This window comes from Mandrillus leucophaeus, unplaced genomic scaffold (genome assembly GCF_000951045.1).
Source record: "Mandrillus leucophaeus isolate KB7577 unplaced genomic scaffold, Mleu.le_1.0 Scaffold56, whole genome shotgun sequence".
NCBI lineage: Eukaryota > Metazoa > Chordata > Mammalia > Primates > Cercopithecidae > Mandrillus > Mandrillus leucophaeus.
Genome location: NW_012106030.1, coordinates 4,512,550 through 4,534,295, shown reverse-complemented (window position 1 = coordinate 4,534,295; position 21,746 = coordinate 4,512,550).

Sequence of the window (21,746 nt, the reverse complement as noted above, 5' to 3'; positions counted from 1 at the left end):
GGTTGCAGTGAGCCAAGATCGCGCCATTGCTCTCCAGCCTGGGGGCCAAGAGCAAGACTTCGTTGAAAAAAAAAAAAAAGCAGGAAGAGATTGACCTGACACCCACTTCCTCTGTCCCTCCCTCCCAAGCTCCTAGCATTCAGGGAATACAATAGTTTCCTAAGGCTTCATACGTATATACCACAAACTGGTCTAGAGTCCAGAAAATTATTCTACAGTAGCTCAGTGCTTCGTCCTTCAGAGTGCACAAGGTGGGGTAGGGGACATATGGTAAAACCGATGGTGCATCCTTGGAAATTCTGCACAATGTCCATGGAAGATGGCTGACTTTCACCCAGGGATGTAGAACAAATGTGGAAAATACCACCCAGAAAACATGACAAAGAATGTAAGCAACCCACCCAAGGACAGGAATCATGAGATCAAATCTTACAGAAGCCCACACTACTGGAAAAGGGACTTTTTTCTCCTAACGGGTGTGTTTCTTTTGCAAACACAATAGACTAAAATAATCATTTCTGAATTCTGACTCAAGACCCCAGATTGTAAATTAAGAACACTGACAGAAAGAGATGGGATATAAATATAACTCAGAAAATGGGGTTAAAAATGGGAAATGTCTCAGATTAGATTCCAGAAATCCAAATAGTTTTGCTTATGATCCTGTGAATTTATTTCTTGGGAGATTTAGTGGAAGTAGCTGCAGAAAGCTAAAACTATTGCTTTGTAAAGAGTCATTTTTATTACAATAAAAATACGGTACGTAAAAGAAAAAGTGTTTAAGATATAAATGTAAAGTTAACCACCATCTAGGTCAAGAAATAGACTATTACCCAGAAGCTCCTTTCTTCTCAATCCAATCCCTGTCTTCCTCTTTAAAGATAACCGTTATCAGCAGGGCGTGGTGGCACATGCCTATAATCCCAGCGACTCAGGAGGCTGTGGCAGGAGAATTACTTGAACCCGGGAGGTGGAGGTTGCAGTGAGTCAAGATCGCATCACTGCACTCCAACTCCAGCCTGGGTGACAGAATGAAACTGTCTATCAAAAAAAAAAAAAAAAAAGATAACCATTATCTTGACTTTTTTACTAATTATTTTATGACTTTACAACTTAAATATTCCTACTTATACAATGCAGATAAGGGCTTTTTCTAATCATATAGTATTTTTTTCTTTATGTCTTGCTTTTTTGGCTAACCCTTACATTGATAGAAATCCATTGTGCTGTTGTTTATAATTGCAGTTTAATCATTTTCATTAATTCATTATTTATTCATTTTCCTACTGATGATATTAGGATTGTTTCCACTTAATAAGTGTTTTGAAAAATGCTCCTACAAACTTTGTCATTCCTATCATCTGGTGTAAATATGCCTGCATTTTTCTAGGACATACACTTAGAATTGTTGGAATATGTAAATACGACTGACTTCATTAGATAGTAGAAAAATGTTTTCCAAAATGCTTTGTATTTTCCTGATGGTTATAGGCCATTTGTATAGCTCTGTTTGTGATGTGCCTATTCAAAACAACTGCCCATTTTTCTACAGAATTATCCTTATTTTTTATTGACTTGAAGGTTAAATTACTTGACCAAGATCACATATATAATAAGTTGCAGAAATCTGAAAGCCTGATCTGTTTGACTCAAACATTCTTAATTGCTATTGCCTCCCCAAATGGCTACAGAATAGCTTATTTTAAGAAGCCAAATATTGCATTTATTAAAGCATACACTAAATAATTATGTGTTTTAAAATGTTGTAGGTTTTAAAGTAAAACATATTAGGATTTTTATATATATAGTTTCATATGCATATATGAAACTAACTTTTATTTTCACTCATGGATTGTAAAGACAATTCCACTTATTGTAGAGAGTAACTGGGTGGTATTGAATGCCTATTATATACCAAGTGTGCTATTTGCATATGTGTGTATTTCATATGACAGTGCTAAGTATGTATAGGTTTATACTTATAAGGAATGTTAGAGATATAATCACGTGAATACTCTTGAACTCATTGGAGAATAGTTTTAATTAATAAAGTCATAAGAGATAACTCAGGCAGATTCATTAGTATGAGTGAATTTTGTATTTATACAACTATACATATGAGCATGTTGTTGACACAAAGCTATTGCTTTTTAACAACTGGGTGAACTGAAAGGCAGTAATATGTGAGCAGACAAATGATCTGGAGCCATAATTTTAAAATTGTGAGATTTTATTTAAATGAGCTCAAATATTTGTTCTCTTAGTCTTTCTCTCCTATCATTTTTTCTTTTCTCTCTTTATTTTTCTTTCTCCATTCTTATCCACTCTCTTCTCTTCTATTTATAGCATATAGGGCTGACAAGGAGGGGTCTGTTTCAAAGCACTAGGGGTAAGGGTTTGCAGAAGAGTGACTAAGGAAGATAAGGATAGAGAAAGCAGAGATGTTTTTCTTCGGCTACTAGCTCGCAGTTCAATTGCCTTCTTCTAACGACACATTCTGAGAAAATGATTGCTACCTCTCAGAACACCAGACCTGGGGAATGGGGCCTCATCCCAGTGCCAATAAAGAAGCCACTGCTGTCAAGCTGCAGGTGCAAGCCCTCAATTAGAACGTGCTGTTCATCTCTGTCAACACTAATGAAATTCAGAAGCCTAAAGTGACAGGTACAGCAACTGGTTTGGGAGTTTAAAAATTAATACCATCAAGTTTCATTTTCCCATTCCTTCCAGCCTGGCTCCTTCCGCTGGGAAGGTGAGCAGAAGGAGCCTCGCTCTGCCAGCATGTGCACACCCAGGAGTTGAGGCCGAAATCCAAGTGGCACTGCAGAATTGTTTTGAAAGGCAGGGAAAGAAGGAGGGGCGGGTAGGGGATGAAACTCAGGTGCCCTTTTGAACTCTGACAAGACAAATGAACCTTCAGTCATGATATTCCAGACCAGAACTGACAACTTTCAAAGGCAGAAGTTGGATTGCAAGTGCAGCCTGTCTGTCAGAACACGCCAAGAGGAATACTAAATGAAGGTTGAAATGGAGCAACAGTTCATTTGGAGCATGCTTTTAGATAAAGCAAATACAGTACTAAGGAGGACAATTTCTGAAAATCTTCATAAAGTATCTACTGGATTTTATAAAGTGGAGCTGCATAGTTTTTCAAAAGTGAAATAAACCATTACATATAAATTGCGTTCCAAATAAAAGGGACTGAAGACTCTTCAAGAATGCAATAGTACTTGGGCTATTTCTATAGATATAGATATAATTAATAGAAAGCATTTACGAAATGATTTCTTTTCCTTCTAAAATTTGGAAACATGCTTTTTCAGCTGCCTGTATATGTATGTTCTCTGAGTTAATCTGAAAGTTTCCTACATATGATGTGAAAATTTGCCATGAATCAGAACCAAAACATTTGACGGCAAATCCCCTGCTGAAATCTGAGAGTCCATGTTGAACAGATTTCTGTGGTATAAGTAGAACGCTGCCAATAATTTTTTTTAAGAGCCATGATATCTCAGAGGAAATATATAGAGTTTCTTGATTCTTTTAACCAGTGCAGCCAAACCCTTTCCCTGAGGTTAGGGCCACCACACTACGTATGACTCTTTCCTTCTTCCTACAAGTTCCTGACTTCGTCCATCTTCTCTCTTGGCTCGCTGGTTTGTAGCCTCTCTGCTCTGGTTTGAACTCAGTTGAATCTAGAAGCTGCTGCTTTTTTCTCAGTTAATAGTGGATCAGGTCAAGCGCAGGTCAGTTGGTGCCTTCTTTTTTGAAAGCTGTTTCTGTAGGGTTTTTTTAGTCAGATACAACTCTCTGCCTTCAGCCCTTCCCAGCATGGCACCTATTATAAATTCATAAACCTCAGCCTGTCCTCACACTTCATTGCACATCATCTAAGATGGTACATGCAAACCTTGTGAAGCCATCTCGGAGCAAACACATTTCCCATCCAAATCACAAAATTCAGCTCATTAATAAAAGTGCTCCTGGGATTTTATAGTGTGTGACTTAAATGACATATGATTAAAATGTGACAGTGTTTCTTTTTAATTTCTGTTAGAAAAAATGCCATTTTTATGAGAGGCAGTATAGATCAGGTAACCATATACTTTATCGTCAAAACCCAGGACACCTCTGAGAGTGAAAGGAAATACTATTTATAATGACTCCAAAATGGCAGGCATATGTTGAGACTTTCTGAACTACCCAGGATGTATATCATCTAAAGCTAGGTCAGTTGGGCCACAAAATGGCTCTTGTCAGTAAAAAAAATATCAGGTATCTGGCTGTTGGAAAAATCAGTCAGCTGACCTCAATGGTATTAATCTGCCCCTTTTGACTTAAAAATGTAAGAATAATGTTATTTGCTTTCCAATAGCCAAGAACTGAACATGACACTTTGGGAAAAAGCAGAGGAGATGAGAATGAAAAATTAAGTCTTAAAAGAGAAAATATACAGAGGAGGAGATATAATTGTATGAGTAATTTCTGGTCAGCAAAATCAGTTCATATATTCTGATTAAGCCCCTACTATGGGATAAAACACTCCTCCAGGTATTGAAGGGTATTCGAAATATCAGGTATTACTTGTGGCATGACAGTCTAGTTAGAGAGACAATACACAACAGTATGCACTGGAGCAGCTCTGCAAAGAAAGAGAATTATCTGGGCTGAGAAGATCAGAAAAGATGTTAAGAAGGAAGGGTAAAATTGATTATGTTGGTCCTGAATTGAAGTATTTAGATGGGCAGAGAGGATGTGGGAGGGACTACAGGGATGGAAAATAGCAGGAACAAAGGATTGGGCAGTGAGATATCAGTCATGTCCAGTTCACAGTCAGTGGAACATGCAAGCCACGGCAAAAGTATACTATGAACCAGAGAAGATAAAACTACAGTGATCAGTAGACGGGATTAAATGTCAGGATAAGGAGAGGTGTATGACACTTTGAAATGCTATGGGAAATCATGTGATATATATTAGGAAACCAGTTTGACATGAGGATTCCTGTTGAATTACTGCCTGGAGGGAAAAAAATGAAGTCAGAGACACCAGTTACAGGGTTATTTCGGTACTCCATATATGAGGAGAGAAAGACCTGAATTAAATGATGATAAAAAAAAAATAGACTCTATATTTTTTAATGACATAGAAGAGAAGATCCAGTTTATTCTTGGTAACTGATTAAATAAATTGATCCAGAGTGGCAGATTCAGACTGAAGCACAGCTTCCAAATCTCTTGAAGTTAAAAATGCCATCATGCTTAGAGAGGAAGGTGAGGCATTTGTTTCCAGACATTTTTACTTGTAAGTGACAGGAAACATCCAGGTGAGGAAGTACAGAGTAGATAGGTGTTCTGTAGGTAGATTAAACTTAGAGTTAATTTAGGTCCTTGCAAGTCATTACCTTGAAGGTGATTATAAAAGTTTGAGAGGCTGGGTGTGGTGGCTCACACCTGTAATCCCAGCACTTTGGGAAGCCAAGGCAGGTGGATCACCTGAGATCAGGAGTCTGAGACCAGCCTGGCCAACATGGTGAAACACCGTCTCTACTAAAATACAAAAATTAGCCAGGCGTGGTGGCAGGCGCCTGTAATCCTACTTACTCAGGAGGCTGAGGCATGAGAATTGCTGGAACCCAGGAGGCGGAGGCTCCAGTGAGCCAAGATCGTGCCACTCCACTCCAACCTGGGAGACAGAGAGAGAGTTTGTCTCAAAAAAAAAAAAAAAAAAAACACTTTTTGAGAAATACGACTTTTCTTTCTTAATATCCACTTAACTATAGAGAGTTCATCTATATCACGGTGTATAGATGGGAAGGCAGGGTGACATCATTGATTTCACTGTATATAGATGGGAAGGCAGGGTGGAATGAGGAAATACATCTTTGAAGGAGGCAAAGAGAGAATGGGTCTGAGTAGTTAGGTAGAGAATTAGGATTTTGTGATTTTGTAAAACCCAGATGAGGTCTGAAACAAGAAGAGAGATGTGTATATTATTTAAAGAGCAAAGAGAAGACAAGGGGAAGACTTGAAAAAGGCCACTGGATTGGTTGTTTGGATTCTTATCTTTGAGGAAGAATTAAGCTTCATGAGAGTGGCAGAATTTTAAAGTGACCAGATGTCAAGGAAATTGAAGCAGCAGATGGATTAAGCTCATTGAAGACATTTTGTAGTATAAAAAAAGCAAAACAGCACAGATGACAGCTTCCAGGGCATCAATGTATATCATAAGTTCGATTTCTGGGAGATACACTGGAGATGTGAGAAGAAATGTTTTTGGAGTCGTTCATAAACAGAAGGAAGGTGACATGATTGAAACAAGAAGTCAACTGGAATTTCCTGAAATGGAAAAAAGACATCATCCCCTCTGCATCTAGAAAGCATGGTGATTGATAGGTACAGATAAGGCAACATTTAAGTGAGGAAGGAAGTATATGTGGGACTTATCATATTACCTCCCAAGAAGAGTATGCCTAAGTGTATCCCTGCATGTCTCTTTATAAGGGTTGCAAAGTTCTGTTATTTCATATTGTGTTTCTTTACATCTTTCTTCCAAACCTTTCTTCCCATTAATTTTGTTTACTTTCTTATTTCATTTGTTGATTTGCTTTCCACTTTCTTTTGGTGTTCCTGCTTAAATAGCAATACATAATTTTTTAAAATGGATATATTTTTATTTGTTCCATATCTTATATATTTTGTGCTATCTGTTCATGGTTTATATTTTATATATTTTTTCCTTTCATGGTTTCCAATTAACAATAATTTTTATAATCCCTGTTCTGGCCCATGTACAAGTCAGACAAGTCATAAAGTTATTTTAATAAGAAAAGGATGTGAAATATCAAGATCTTTCATTCTTTTATTTTTGATTTAAAAAGTGACTAGTGTTTAAAAGTATTCATAATTTTATTTTGTGATGAACTTAGAAACATAGAAAATAACATAGAGATTGGACTTCAGACAAAGCCCTATTTTATTAATAGTGAAATGAGTTACATTTTAGCTAAATTTACACTGGATTCAGGGAAAAGTGCATGTGCCAATTATAAAAGGACCTGAGGCTGAATTTGTGCACTGAGTACAATTTGAAAATGGTGGAACCTTAAATAAATACTTAGATTTTAAATTTTAGATGTATTGCATTTATTTTTATATCTTGTAAAAAAGTCATTATTGTGGTCAAAATAGGACTCACAACCGCTGGGTTGATTCGTAGGTTGTGTTGACATGACTCCAAATGTGTGAATAAAAGCTGAAAAAAATCAGTTAATTATCTACACCTAGATGTTTGATACTACATAGAAAACATACTTGTGTTCAATTTGTATTCAAATATTTTACTCAAATATTGGCTTTCTGAACCTCTTGGGACTGTCTTTTAATCTTTTGTGACTCAAAAACAGAGTCAATTACCAAGCAATTTCATTCTATTTTTCACATAGAAGCATCATACATAGAACTCCTAACTTTAACTCCCCATGACCTACTATTCTAGCATTTGCTGTGGAGTAATTTTGTGCCAGAAACTGCAAAGATGTTTACACAGATTATTGCTGGTCCTCACAACCAGCCCGCAAAGCAGGATCAGTTATTCTCATTCTATACATTACACGAATGAGGCTCAGAAAGGCTTAGTAAAAGGCTGATGAAATTCCAAGAAAATATAGGTTTGTGTGGTTCAATGCCTACTGCCTTTCAACACAAAGCTACCTTTCAACACAAAGCTACACAAAGCTACCTTTCTCCCGTCGCACCTGTGATATACCCTCTTTAACTGGAATTGCATTAATTCAACAGCTTCCTAAGTGGATCTCCCTGCCTTAGGTCTCACCATGGGTCAACCCTCTCTAATACTTTTAATAATTGGATATATCCTTTATAACAGCTTTCAGTGATCCCTTAGGCACAAGAAACAAGAGCCTCACAAGACAACTTATTCAGTAAAGTAAAGCAGAAGGACGAAAAATATTTTTATTGTGAAATCTACAGAATTACACTGCATGAAACCTACTGCAATTTGTAGAGACCTTCTTTGTCATTTAGTATGTCGCAAATATTTGCAAATATTCCATGCAGACTTTAAAATTATATATATATATTTATATATATAATATATAATAGAGTGTGTGTGTATATATGTACACAATATATTGTATAATATAATATATATATACACACACACACACACACACACACACACATTCTGTTTGATTGAGACTTGTGAGTTCCACTTATCTAATGGGTCAAGCTTGTAAGATTAAACTTTCTACTTCAGTTTTCCCAGTCTTCTATGTCCTTCCTCTGGTTTCACTTCTCTTCTTGCTGCTGTTGTTCTTTTTAACATTTCTGCCCATCCTCATCCTTTGACCCCATTCCAGAAGCAGGTTTTATAATGGCAGGTTAAGGCCCCTGCCTTGCAGTAAGACTGAGGCTATTACAGCACACATTACCAACTCAGCTATTGACCTCTCTTAGTTCTGGGTCATCTAGGCCAGATATATTATCTACAGCCACAGACCCGCAGTTTGGCAGCACTTTATTCCAGCCTTTTACATCAATGTGGGACGGTGGATACGGTGCCCTTTGGGATCCAGAGCCCTTATTCAGACCTGGCTTCCAGCTGTGGGATGGTCCCTGTCTTTGAGCACTTTCAGGCTCCATAGAGTTCAATGCTCCCAGGCTATTGCCTACCTATGGACCCAGACTCCAGCAGCCCCCTCCCTTCAAATCCTCATACGGTTGCATTTCCATTTCACTGTGAAGTCTGTGAAGACAGTATTGTTTATAAAGCCTGACTGTATTTATTTAATTTTCTCCTTTTGTACTGTGTCTCCTTTTGATACCAGTTTGGCGCAAAAAGGCTGTGTGTAAATTCATACCACCTTGACCAAAAGCTGGAATATTATACTTACAATATTATTCTATTTGCAATATATACTAACTTCAGTATGCATTGTAATGTTTCTGCATGAGCATGTCAGTACGGGCCTCCTTTCCTCCTGAAAAGAGGCAGTGGACCATTGGCATAACTCAAAATGTATGAATAAATGCTAAAATCAATTATTTAGACATTTATAAACACCAAGATGTTTGGCACTACATAGAAAACATAGCCGTGTTCAACTTTTAGTCAAATAAAAATAAAGAGGAAGAGGAGGCTGCATTTCTACGGAAGGAAAAACATATGCACCTTGAAGCTTGGGATAGAAATGTAACCAGCAAAAATCCAAGTGGCTTTCCCCCATGCACCTCTATGTGGCTTCCCAGAGAGAAAGCTCCTCTCTTCCCCCATAGCTGGGCAAAGTTATGCTGGAACGCACGTCTACAACAGCCTTTTCTCATCTCAGAGGGAGGTAAGGTAAGGACTGACGGTGAGTCTCAGTGATCTTCCAGAATTCTGCAGACTCAACTATTTTCCTCCAGTTCTACAATTTTATGGGCCTGTCATTACGGAACAAAATCCAGGTGGTAAGCAAATATCTCCATTCTTCACAGGACTAGATTCAATAGCACAGGGAAAATAATGTGCTCTTGAAAATGTTAAAAGTAAAAATGCTGTCAGAAATAAGAACGACATGTTAAGAACACAATCAGCTTCATGAAACCTGGAACTGCTGGCAGGGGCAAGGAGAATGGGTCACAGTGTTTCCAAGCTGGTAAAAATGAATACATCAACTCACCAAACTGAGTTACAGAGGGTTTCCTTACAAAATTTATATCTGCCTTTCAATTTCATAAGACTACATTTTAAAAACTTAACCTATGTTTTCTAAAATGAAATGAAAGTCAATACTCTTGGTAATGCTAAAATATATTTTCCAAGAGCATACTTTCAATATAAGCAGTAAGTGCAGCCACAAGTGTGAAAGAGAATTATGTAATTAAACAACACCTATTTTCTCAGCGTTCGATGAATATCTAATGCATAAAGGCTTAAGCAAGAAAAAAAGTAAGACATTCTGTACCGTTAACTTTTTAGTGTGGATTGGAAAAATGATCCCGTAAATGGGATTTTGGAAAGAAAAGTGGAGGGAAAACGTTTGCAAGGAAAAAAGCCAAAGGAAATAAAGTTGCGGTGAAAATTGTATGTGTGTGTATAACTTTATATTTTCTGGCATGATAAAAATACTGATAGGAGAAAAGCTTCCCCATTCTTAACATGTATCTCTATTAGGAAAGAACTGAATAGGTTCAATTATTGCTAGATAAGTTGGCCACAGAACTTCCAAATGACTTTACACATGGTTTTTAATTCTAATAATTAACATGGAATTAATTTTTGAGCAAATTCCAACTAATTCTGTATCGAGTACACTTAGTAGATTTTCATCTTGATGTGCATATTAGACATCCAATTTCTGTTTTATTAGAACTCTCCTACTATCCTTGTCTCTGGAGAGTAATTTCACTTAATTAAAAAAGTACCAACAATTGTCTGCCTTGTAATATTGCTTACATGAAGTTAGTGTTCCTGACCCATGTGCTCCCTTCATCTCAGTCTTCTAATGCATTTTATTTTCCTTTTGTTTAAACCTTTTCTCCTTGGGGACACATGGCTGAAGGCCTGTGGGAGCTAGCCAACACAAACCCTCTTCTGAAACTTGTACAGTATCCATTACAGTCTGAGCAGATGAGACAAGTTACAATCATGTGTGATGTCATCTATAGTAAGATGGTAGCATGCTTAATTTCAAATAAACACCCAATTCCACCCATCTGAACATAATCACCATTTTTATTTTATTAAGAAGGCATAAATTATTCCCAGTATGCAAATCAAAACACAACCTGTCTTGCTGCCAAGTTCATCACTTTCTTCCTTAAGAATAATTCCCTCAACCATTCCTTCTGTTTAATTCTATTAAGTTCTTCCATCTAGACAAAATATCATATGTATGATAGTGCTGTAGACGTCTCTGTACAAGGCTTGCAAATGTCTAAATTACTCTCAGTCCACAATGATCTGAGTGAATGCTGGCTGGTGGGATCTTTTAACCTGCACCCCTACCTCTGAATGCAGAGGCATCAAGGTTGATGGATGAGCAGCATCGTGTCAAAACTTTAGAAGCCTGGACACTTCTGTGGTGATGATATCTGATGCCTCACTTTCTTAAGGGCGTGCCATAGGAAGAATAATGCCTGTAAAAGATGCCCATTTTCTTATCCCTGAAACTTGTGAAAGTTTTAGGTTATATGGCAAAGAGGAGTTAAGGCTGCAATGAAATTAAGATTGCTAATTCTCTGATCTTAAGATGGGGAAATCATTTGGATTATCCTGGTGGGGCCAACATAATCACAACCTCCTTAAATATGATAGAGAGAGGTAGAACATGGAAAGGGACTATAATCCAAGGAAAGTGCAATTTCTAGAAGCCGGAAGAAGCTGGAAAAGGCAACACAATGGTTTCTTCTCTCTCTTTTTTTTTGAGAAGGAGTCTCACTCTGTCTCCAGGCTATAGCGCAGTGGCACAAACTCGGCTCACTGCAATCTCCATCTCCCACATTCAAGTGACTCTCCTGCCTCAGCCTCCCAAGTAGCTGGGTCTACAGGTGCGTGCCACCATGCCCATTTAATTTTTGTATTTTTAGTAGAGATGGGGTGTCACCACGTTAGCCAGGATGGTCTCAATCTCTTAACCTCATGATCTGCTCGACTGGGCCTCCCAAAGTGCTAGGATTAAGGAAATGGTTTCTTCTTTACAGTCTTTAGAAAGGCCTGCTGACACCTTGATTTTAGCCCACAGGCACCCATTGTAGATTTCTAGACTACAGAACTATAAAATAATAAATTCGTGTGGTTTTAAGTTTGAGGTAACGTGTTAGAGCAGCAATAGGTAACAAATACAGAACATTTTTAAAAAAATAGAAATGGACATTTCCATTTCCAAATGGAAACCTGTTGCTGTGCAAATGTTAAACACGTCTTAATTATGTTACTTGGAGGAATAATGTCAATATTACTTCTCATCAAAAATGAATTTTGGCTTTTGAAAGAGATGTTTGTCAGGAACAAGAGGCAAAAGACACCTTGCTTTGAAAGAACCCACGTGGCAAAGACAATATCTGGCACAAAATAGTTTCTCAATAGATGAGTTTTGAATGAATGAAAAGACACACTATGATTGGCTTGATTTTTCTAGATTTTCTAGATTACATTGCATTAACAGGTGCTAGCCATTCAACATCAAATACTGAGTGAACAAGTACTTGGGGTTAGGCTTTGTTCTAGTGACAAAAACAGTATATATTCAGAAAGGAAGATATTCCTGTGTTTGGAACATTCACTGGAAAAAGAGGCTGAAATTGACCTGGACATGAAATCATAAGTAAGTCATAGATACACACCGAGGAAAGGAGAAGGTGCTCTGGCAGAGAAACATCCGTTTCTTCAGCAGGCAGCGGAAAGGAGGAGGGCAGGAATAGTAGTCTCAAGTGCAGTGTCATATACAGAAATAAGCAACTATTTAATAAAGGACAATCCAGAGGGCTGGGCAATGAATATTCACCATTTGTATTCCCAGTGTCTGCACCAAATACGTGCTCAATAAATATAGGTAAATAATAAATGAATACACCAAAAGAATAAGAAACGAAAAGTGGGTATGAGACATTTTAGAAAACGTTTTAAATCCCAAGTTAGGAGATAAGGAATATTATACAGGTAAAAGTAAGGTATTAATGAAGACTCAACAAGAAAAGGACATGAAGAAATCCATTTTAGACAGATTAACCTGATAACGATGTGAAAGTCTTATGTCAATAGAGAGAAATGGTCTGGAGCTTCATTATTTTGTGTCTGCAATATTAGTATTGATCCTATTTTCTCTCTGAACTAAATATATATATACACACACACACACACACATATACACACACACACATATACATACATACATATATATATATATGAGAAAGCAAGATGTTATAACAGAGCTATCAAAAGTACGCCCACCTCCTACTGGCCACAATCCTGCATTAGTTGAAGCTCCAGATCTCTACATGAACTGCCAAGATTTCACTTGTTTCTCCCCTTAAATGCTTACAATTTCATTGCTATTATATTCCTTGGAACCATTGTGACTTTGATGCCTATTCATGCCAGTCACACAGGAAGCCCAGGACTCCCAGGTCATTCTTCATTCCCCGTAAGTGCTTCATGGCTTTTTCCAAACCCTTTCTGATTCCATCTTCTCCTTGCTTTTTGCACTTTTCCCTGTTGCTTTTTGGGGCCGGGGCCCGTTCTTCGGCAAACCGCCCCATAAGCTCAGCTGCTTCTCTGAACGTCACCTTTTTACTCTACCCAAACCTAACTCTCAAAACCAAGTCCTACCTAAAACTCAGCCTCCCAGGCAGCACCCTCAAAAGATGGCTGTTATTTCTATCATGGCTCTTGTATCACTAGGTCTGGTGTACCTTCTGCTATGCATTGCCACATAGAGATCATCCTTCCTTCTTCCTAAAACCCCAGCTTTGCATTTCACAACAGTCTTACTCTTTGCAGTCATCTGCTTTCCTCATTCCTCGTAAATATTTGGTGTTGGGCCACTGTCATTCCCTTCAACACTAGTCCTGCCAACATTCATGTTAATTTCCTCATCTGCACAGATGATCCTTCCAATTCTTTGGCTGTGTCCTTGATTTTGTCTCCTCCAAAAGAACTTGTCCTCCACAGAGCATCAGCCATTCCTTCTTAAAATCAAACTCAATTATTCATCTATTTAAACTGAATAAATAATAATTCGTTTAATCTATAAACACCCATAAAATCGATGTCATGTATCCTACTTTTTGATCACCATCTCCTAACTTTATAGCTCACATCTTTTACTATCCCAACTCCAACATACTTTGAATCACCAAGACCTTCAACACATTAATCCTAAAAATTCTTTATGTCTTCCCCCTTTGTTATATCTATACCTTCAATAGCTCAGCCCAGAAACATTAAAATCATTTTTAACCCTTTACCTTCATATCTCACATATAATTAATTAGAAAATTCTACATCTTCAGAATCAAAATGTATCCAAAATAAATCCAGAGCCCTAATAAGTACCTGCACCACTTTAGTCTGAGACAGCATCTATATTCTCATTGATTATTATGATAGCCCCCAACCTACATTTCTATATCAGAAATTGGTGCCTATTACCAACACAACAGCCAAAGGTGTTATTTTGAAATGTAAATCAGAGCATGTAACTACTTTGCTGAAAACTGTCCCATGGCTTCCTATTTAAGTCCAAATATAGTATAGCCTAAGTCATTGCATAGCTAAGTATAGCATAGCCATCAAGGTCTTTCAAGAGTTGGTCTCTTCTTACTAGTGTGATGTCTCTTAATACTCTCTCCCTTGTTCTATTCACTCTAGTCACACTACATGCTTGCTCTTCCTGGAACATGGCAAGCATATTCGTGCATCAAGAAGTTTGTATTTGCTCTTCTCTTTGCCTGGATCATTCTTTTTCCAGAAAATCTGCATAGTTTCTTCTCTCACTGTTCATGTATAAACTTTTTTCATAGATGACAGATGATAGATAGATAGATAGATAGATAGATAGATAGATAGATAGACAGATAATAGAAAATTGTTTGTTTATCCCCACTAAGACTGGAGCTTCATGAGGGCAAGCATGTTGCCTTTATGTTCACTGCTATATTCTCAGAACCTAGAATAAGGCCTGGCACAAAACAGATGTTTAATAAATATTTGCTAAATAAGTGAATGTTGTTCAAAGGGAAATGGAGGTGAAAAAGAAGAGAATTCAACAACCAAGATCAAAATAATGACTGATAGCCACTATAATGTTCTCAAAAGACCAAGGTCCTTAAAGTCATTCTAATAAAGCTTAGAAGAGAATCTAGTTGTTTGTGAAACCACCTGTTTCATAACAATGCCTCCTCTCAAAATTTCTTCTTATGCCTTGCCATTCATATTATCTTATGTTACCATCCCTTGGCTCTTCTGAGAAAATCAAAAGATTTCAATGATTTCCAAGGCTATTTCCTGGTGTATGATTTAGAAAGTTTGTTTTTTCTTCTAGGTGAAAACATGGAGTGCTCATAACATTGATGAAGATTTCAGGCCTTGCTCTATCCGTGAAATTTGTAGGAACCCAACAATCTGTGAGTAAGCCAACATCAAGGACAAATTCTTGCATGTTGCACCTCCCACTATAAAGAAGGAAGCACACCACCTAGTAGGCCTTTTTAGATTCTAGCAGAATCCTACTCCACAATTGGGAATATTATTCCAACATATTGAGTGACATTGGAGGCTGTCATCTGTGAGGGTCTGGAAGGAGCTCCACAGGAGGACCAGCCTCAAATGCAGCCCTGGTTGTACGACTTGGGTCTTATAGCTTAGGGGATACTTTGTAATTAGAGATATCTGTGATGGGAAAATTCTACGGAGTTAGACTCTAAACAGGACAAAAATTGACTTCTACTTCTTCTGACAACAAAGAATTTTTTTAAACATCCAGGTCTTTTTCTCTTAATATGAGTCATGGAGATTTAGTCCAAGAATATATCAACTGCTTCCACTTTAAAAGTTTTCATTCATTAGACTTTCATTTAAAAAAAACTCTGTCTTTCTCACAAAGATACTTTGAAAACACGATGAACGTACAAGAAATCTATACCTAGACTTTTCACATAGGCCCAGAAATTGTACAAATGTTTTTAAAATGTATAAAATTTGTCTCTAATACAGACTCAATCTTATTTTCAACTCAACTGGCGCTTTGTGTCATAGCAGTGTGTTCTGCTGGGCATAGAATTCTCAACTTACTTCTTTTTGGGTTATTGTCCAATGCCTCAACCTTTTTATTTAGTGCCAAGTGTTCTCCAGTGAATTATACTGACTCAGCTTTAGTGCTTTCTTCAGGACATTTGTGAGAACTGCACTCTTTCCTAGTCAAAAATTTAAAAATGTCAAGACAAAATTGTTGTGTTTGTTATTATTAGTGTAGACTCCATAATCTAAGTGACATAATTTTCTTTCTGAATCTTAAGTTTTATGAAAAAGCTAATTCTGGCTACTAATAACTTTAATGCCTGAGAGCTAATAGTGCATTTGTCCTCTAACCCTGTCTTTAGAAGAAAGAAGTATGGGGATAAGCTCCTCTGGAAAATTAACAGAAAAATTGTAAACAGGTCCTTCTAGATAATCTGCTCTGGAGATTTTCTTCTTTGATTGCATACAGTTGAAACCAAACAGGTAAAATGGGAACTCATTCAATCCATATTAAGATTTACCCAATCATCAGAGGATGACTGCCTAACCTATAAAAGATAAAAAGAGAACTCCATGCCTTGTCACACAGAGAGATCAAATTTCTGTCTTTATCTGGCTTCTTAGAACAGAAAATAACACAACAGACTCATAGTTAGTGTGGCTTAGACTGAGTTGAAAGGAAAGAGTTCTGAGATCAAAAAGAGAAAAAGTCAGGTCAAAATGTAACAAACAGGAAAACTCAGATTTTTGAATTCATGATAATTAGCATAGAGTTTAAAAGATGTAGTGACAAAAATCTTGACTAGAAATCCGTAAATAAGGTGAAGGGTATACCGTTTCAGCTCAGTAAATTAAAACTATGGCTTCCTAAAGGAATTGGCCAGACAAAACCTGAGAATGGACTACCTATTTTAATGATCAAGAACCAGAAAACCAAGTGATTTGCTGCCAAAAAGTAAAGGTCAAATATCCAATGATGATGTAGACTTAATTCTGTTTCTGATGCAGTGGTGCCATTTAGATGTAATCTTTGAGTTTAGTCTTCTGCATAGTGAGCACAATTATTGGGTTTGCCAAAGCCATGTGTTCTTAATTTAGCAAGGGCATTTAGACACTTTAAAATAAAGATGAACGGATATGAAAGGAAAAGCAAGAAATTTGAGGTGATGTAAAGTTAGGTTGCAGAGCTTCCTGAAAAATACCAAGGACTATTTAAAAAGCTACTCGGGCTATCACACAAATTCCACATTACTGTAACCAAACATCATTTACAAAGCCATCTAATACCTCATTAATGCTATAAGAAATTCTCAGGGTGATGAGGAAGACAAGTTAGTGGCTTAGTAGCACTTTTAACATGTAAAAAATAAAAATGCCTGTATTATTATTGTGGCATAAACTATTTTAAAGAAAAATTTTCATCATAAATTTGGCAATAATTTTTTTTCAATTGGGTGCTAAGAATAATGAATCAATCAACAAAACAGTTTGCTATTGCTAATCTCTGACAGAATGACATACTGGGCTGTATTTAAAGCACAGCATAGCATTTATAAAACAGGATTTATGTACAATTCATTATATTCTGACAAAACAAATGCCCATAGAATACATAAGGAAATGATTCCTGCCATCCTTTGGGATCAGTTATCTCAAGAAAGAAACTATTCATGTTGGCATGAATGCAGCCATCTTGCTGTAATTATGTCTTCCTAATGTCACTGAATCAGAGACATGACCAACTGCCTTGACTACAATCTAGTTAAACTATCATTGGCAAATTCTTGCTTTAAAATTTCTTCATTTTGCAAGTTTAGTGTCTCTTTATTCTTTTTCTATTGACTAAAAAGGGGTGGTGTTCATAGCAGCATGATTTTAAAAAAAAAGTAAAAGTACTTAAAAAGGAAAATATCAATCCATCATTTGTGGAGTAGGGTCTGTGAGACGGTAGACCACTTTCTCATGGAGAATGTTAGGAGGAAGAAAAAGTGCGGAATGGGCAGAAAACTGGTCCTATAGCCTAAAATAGAGGGCAGTTTATTTGTCTAAGTCAAAAGCAAAACAGCAAGGTAAACATCAGAAGTAATGTTACATTAATATAAACATCAACAGACACAGTACAACAGGTACACTCACCAACCAAACAGAATGGATACTGGCTATCATGGGAGTGGGCTGCCAGAAGTCTGTTGATGTGCTGGGGGACTACCCTTTGGTTGCTGAATAATATATATGTTTGGGAGTCTCAAAAGAGAGCCATGACAGAGGAGGGGAGGGAGGAACATTGGGAGTGAGGAGAAGTATGGGATCAGCAACTATTGACCAACTAGTGGGAAGTAATTTATTATTTTAGCAGTTGCTATGCCCACATGGTTCATGCTGTTCGTCAACTCTAATACAAAGTATGATTCACTCATACTCAGGCCAGAAGGCAGCAGGATGGGTTCTAAGGAGCTGGAAGAATGGATTGGTAACACACCTGTGGTGAGTGGTATGTATGACACATGTTATGAGAAGTCACCATCACTGGGTCTGAACACAGGACAGCAGGGCCTCCTCCCTGGTGTGCAACTTACTAACACATTTCTTGTCCCTGACAAGGATCTGCAGTGGGAAGGAGCCCTAACAAGTAGTCAGGCCTGGCAAACAGAGAACATTATTGGATGCCAGATGGTTGGCATTAGGACTCCCAAATTCTAGATCTCAGAGCATGGTGAATACGAAGTCTCATTTCCATTAGATCACTGCCTGGGATGAATTAAACATGCCCTGTCTTGATTGTTCAGAAATCCAGAGTAAGGTTGAGCCTCGGAGGTGGAAATCCATGTGCCCAGCTATTAGAAAGATGATGAAGGTAGGAGCTGAGATTTTATCTGAACAATTTTCCTCAACCTGTAGAAATGACCAACAAACCCTTTAAAAGCACAGGTCTATCCCATCTCAAACAATTTGTAATATGTGTTACCTACCACAAATTATCCAAAAGAATAAATTCAATAGTATAATGCTAAAGAATTGTTTTAAGTCTCAAATGAGGCTCTTATAAAATTTCTACCCAGACACATAGCAAATATCCAGTAAATGTTATATAATATATAATAAATGTATGTTTATATAAATGTCTAACAAGAGATCATATTTCCCACTTTTATCATAGAGAAGTTCTATGAATATGTAGTTGATTGAGCTAAATAAAAAAATCATTGAGAGTAAGATGATAACATACTTGACAAACATGCATATATTGACAAGGCGGCAGTCCCTAATTGAGCAATTCCTAAGCTCCATGCTTTTGCATTATACTGCTTACATACATTAAACACGGCAAAACTGTCGGTATCACTAATTCTGGAGATAATGTGTGCAGTGTTGCGTGTCATTCAACTGACAAACAATTGGCAGGTAGCTTTTATAATAGCAAGATGGATTCGTGTATGGGATGTGTTGATTGCTTATGTCAGTCCCTTTAAACTATAACAGCAGTCGTAATTAGAGCTGTAAATCTCTTCTAACTATAATTAGATTACTATTTATATCCATTGTCATTTTTTAAACAGCCTGAGACAGTACTGTGGAGCTAGAAAAGTTGTGGAGGGAGGTGGCCATGTGGTTTCCTTAAAATAATAATCGCTGTTAAGAATTACTTGCATGCTGCTTCATGAGTTTAAATACCAAGTCCCAAGAAACTATTTCAGAGAGATGGCTCTGTGAATCCTTAGTGTCTGTGAGGAAGTGTGTCCCCCAAGGAGCAGCCCTAGTCTTTTCAAGGGCTGCCCTAAGATAGATCATGCAACCAATAGTTATATCTATCTGTACTTACGAGAACAAAATGGGGAGAGAGGATGTCTGCATGATAGAAAACAGTTCTGCATCTTACATCTCATTAAATATCAATTCCCTCTTAAAGCATCATTTCGTTGACACCATAACTCAGTGACACAGTAGAATCATGCTGAAAATACATTGCTCATTTAAGATGCTGCCAGATTGGGCCGGCGCGGTGGCTCAAGCCTGTAATCCCAGCACTTTGGGAGGCCGAGACGGGCAGATCACGAGGTCAGGAGATCGAGACCATCCTGGCTGACACGGTGAAACCCCGTCTCTACTAAAAAATACAAAAAAAACTTAGCCGGGCGAGGTGACAGGCGCCTGTAGTCCCAGTTACTCGGGAGGCTGAGGCAGGAGAATGGCGTAAACCCAGGAGGTGGAGCTTGCAGTGAGCTGAGATCCGGCCACTGCACTCCAGCCTGGGCGACAGAGTGAGACTCTGTCTCAAAAAAAAAAAAAAAAAAAAAGATGCTGCCAGGTTGCTGAAGGCACTGGACAGGGTTCTCAACCCTTTACCTTCCTCTCTTCGATCTTCTTACAAAGGTTTAATAAAGAAATAAGCCACAAGGAAGTCAGGTTGGTTTCACATTCAGGAATATTGTAATAAATAACTCTTCGGCTTTATGATAACCAGTGGCAATATTCTGAATCTAGGCGAGAAATAAAATATGTGCTACCTGGCATTTGGGATATGCTTGGTCCTCCACCTTTCCTCCCCATAAATCCTTTAAAAATTTGAAGTGTATTTTATCCTCTTAAATCAAACAGGATGGTCAATAAACGAGACCAACTAGAATCATTTGATGCCCAGCTGAAGATCTGCTCATTAAGCGATGGTGAAGGAAAGGAATGAATGGAATCAGGGCATTCATTCCTCTGAACGGGCATGAACGCACTACCAGCATGGGAAGAGGAGGTGTCTCTTCTGGCATGAACACTGTGGGGCCTTCAGTAAGGTATTTTACTACTCCGGCCTTCTTCACATTCATTTCCATTTCCCCATCTGGAAAATGAGAACATTATACTATATGATCTTTAAAGCATTTTCTAGGGCTAAAATCTGATTATTATCTCTAAAGTCTGTGAACCCCTGTTTCCAGATTTAATATGTGGTAAAAGTCTCAAGTTGCCTGTTTTAAGAAAAGTATGCTAGCTAGTGATACAGTTTTTCCATAGTGCAAATGGAGCAGAGGTTGCAAATACTGACACTTTGTTTCTTTTTAAAAAAGTAAGCCATTAAAGTACTAGAAGAAAACATAAGTTATTTCTAAAAATATAATCTTGGAAAACAGAAGGCCCCCCCTAAGTAGGGCACATAACCTAAAAGACAAAGAGGAAAAGCTGCCAAATCTTAGATGATTCTTTTAAAAGCTGCATCTTTTTTTTTTTTTTTTTTTTCGCTCTGCCTGGCGTGATCTCGGCTCACTGCAAGCTCCACCTCCTGGGTTCATGCCATTCTCCTGCCTCAGCCTCCCGAGTAGCTGGGACTACAGGAGCCCGCCACCACGCCTGGCTAATTTTTTGTATTTTTAGTAGAGACGGGATTTCACCGTGTTAGCCAGAATGGTCTTGATCTCCTGACCTCATGATCCGCCCGCCTCAGCCTCCCAAAGTGCTGGGATTACAGCTGTGAGCCACCGCATACCGCACCCGGCCTAAAAACTGCATTCTATATGGTGAGAAACAGTAAGAAAATATTTTAAATGACAAACCAGGAAAAAAACTGCAATGCATATAGTAACAGGCCAATTATATTCATACACAAAGAGTTCTTTAAAATGTACAGAAATCGACAACCAAAACTGGGCAAATACAATTAAAGGCAGTTTATGGCAAAAGAAATATAAAGGGTCAATGAATAGTAAAAATATCATCAGACTCGCTGATGATTAAAATAATGCAAATTTGAACAAATATAAGATCTCACTTTAAACCTATTGTATGTCAATTATTTTCAAGGTTTTATTATTCTTAGTGATTGGCTAGATATTCTCATGCTTTTAATATGGTGCATATTACGATGAAACTTCTTAGGAAAGTAATTGAATCGTAGTTATCAAAGTTAAAGAATCTACTTTTGATTAAAAAATTCGAACTTTAAAAATGTGTCCTGTAAAATATACTACCACAAGATTGCAAAGATACATTTAGGGGCCAGGTGAGATTATATATATATA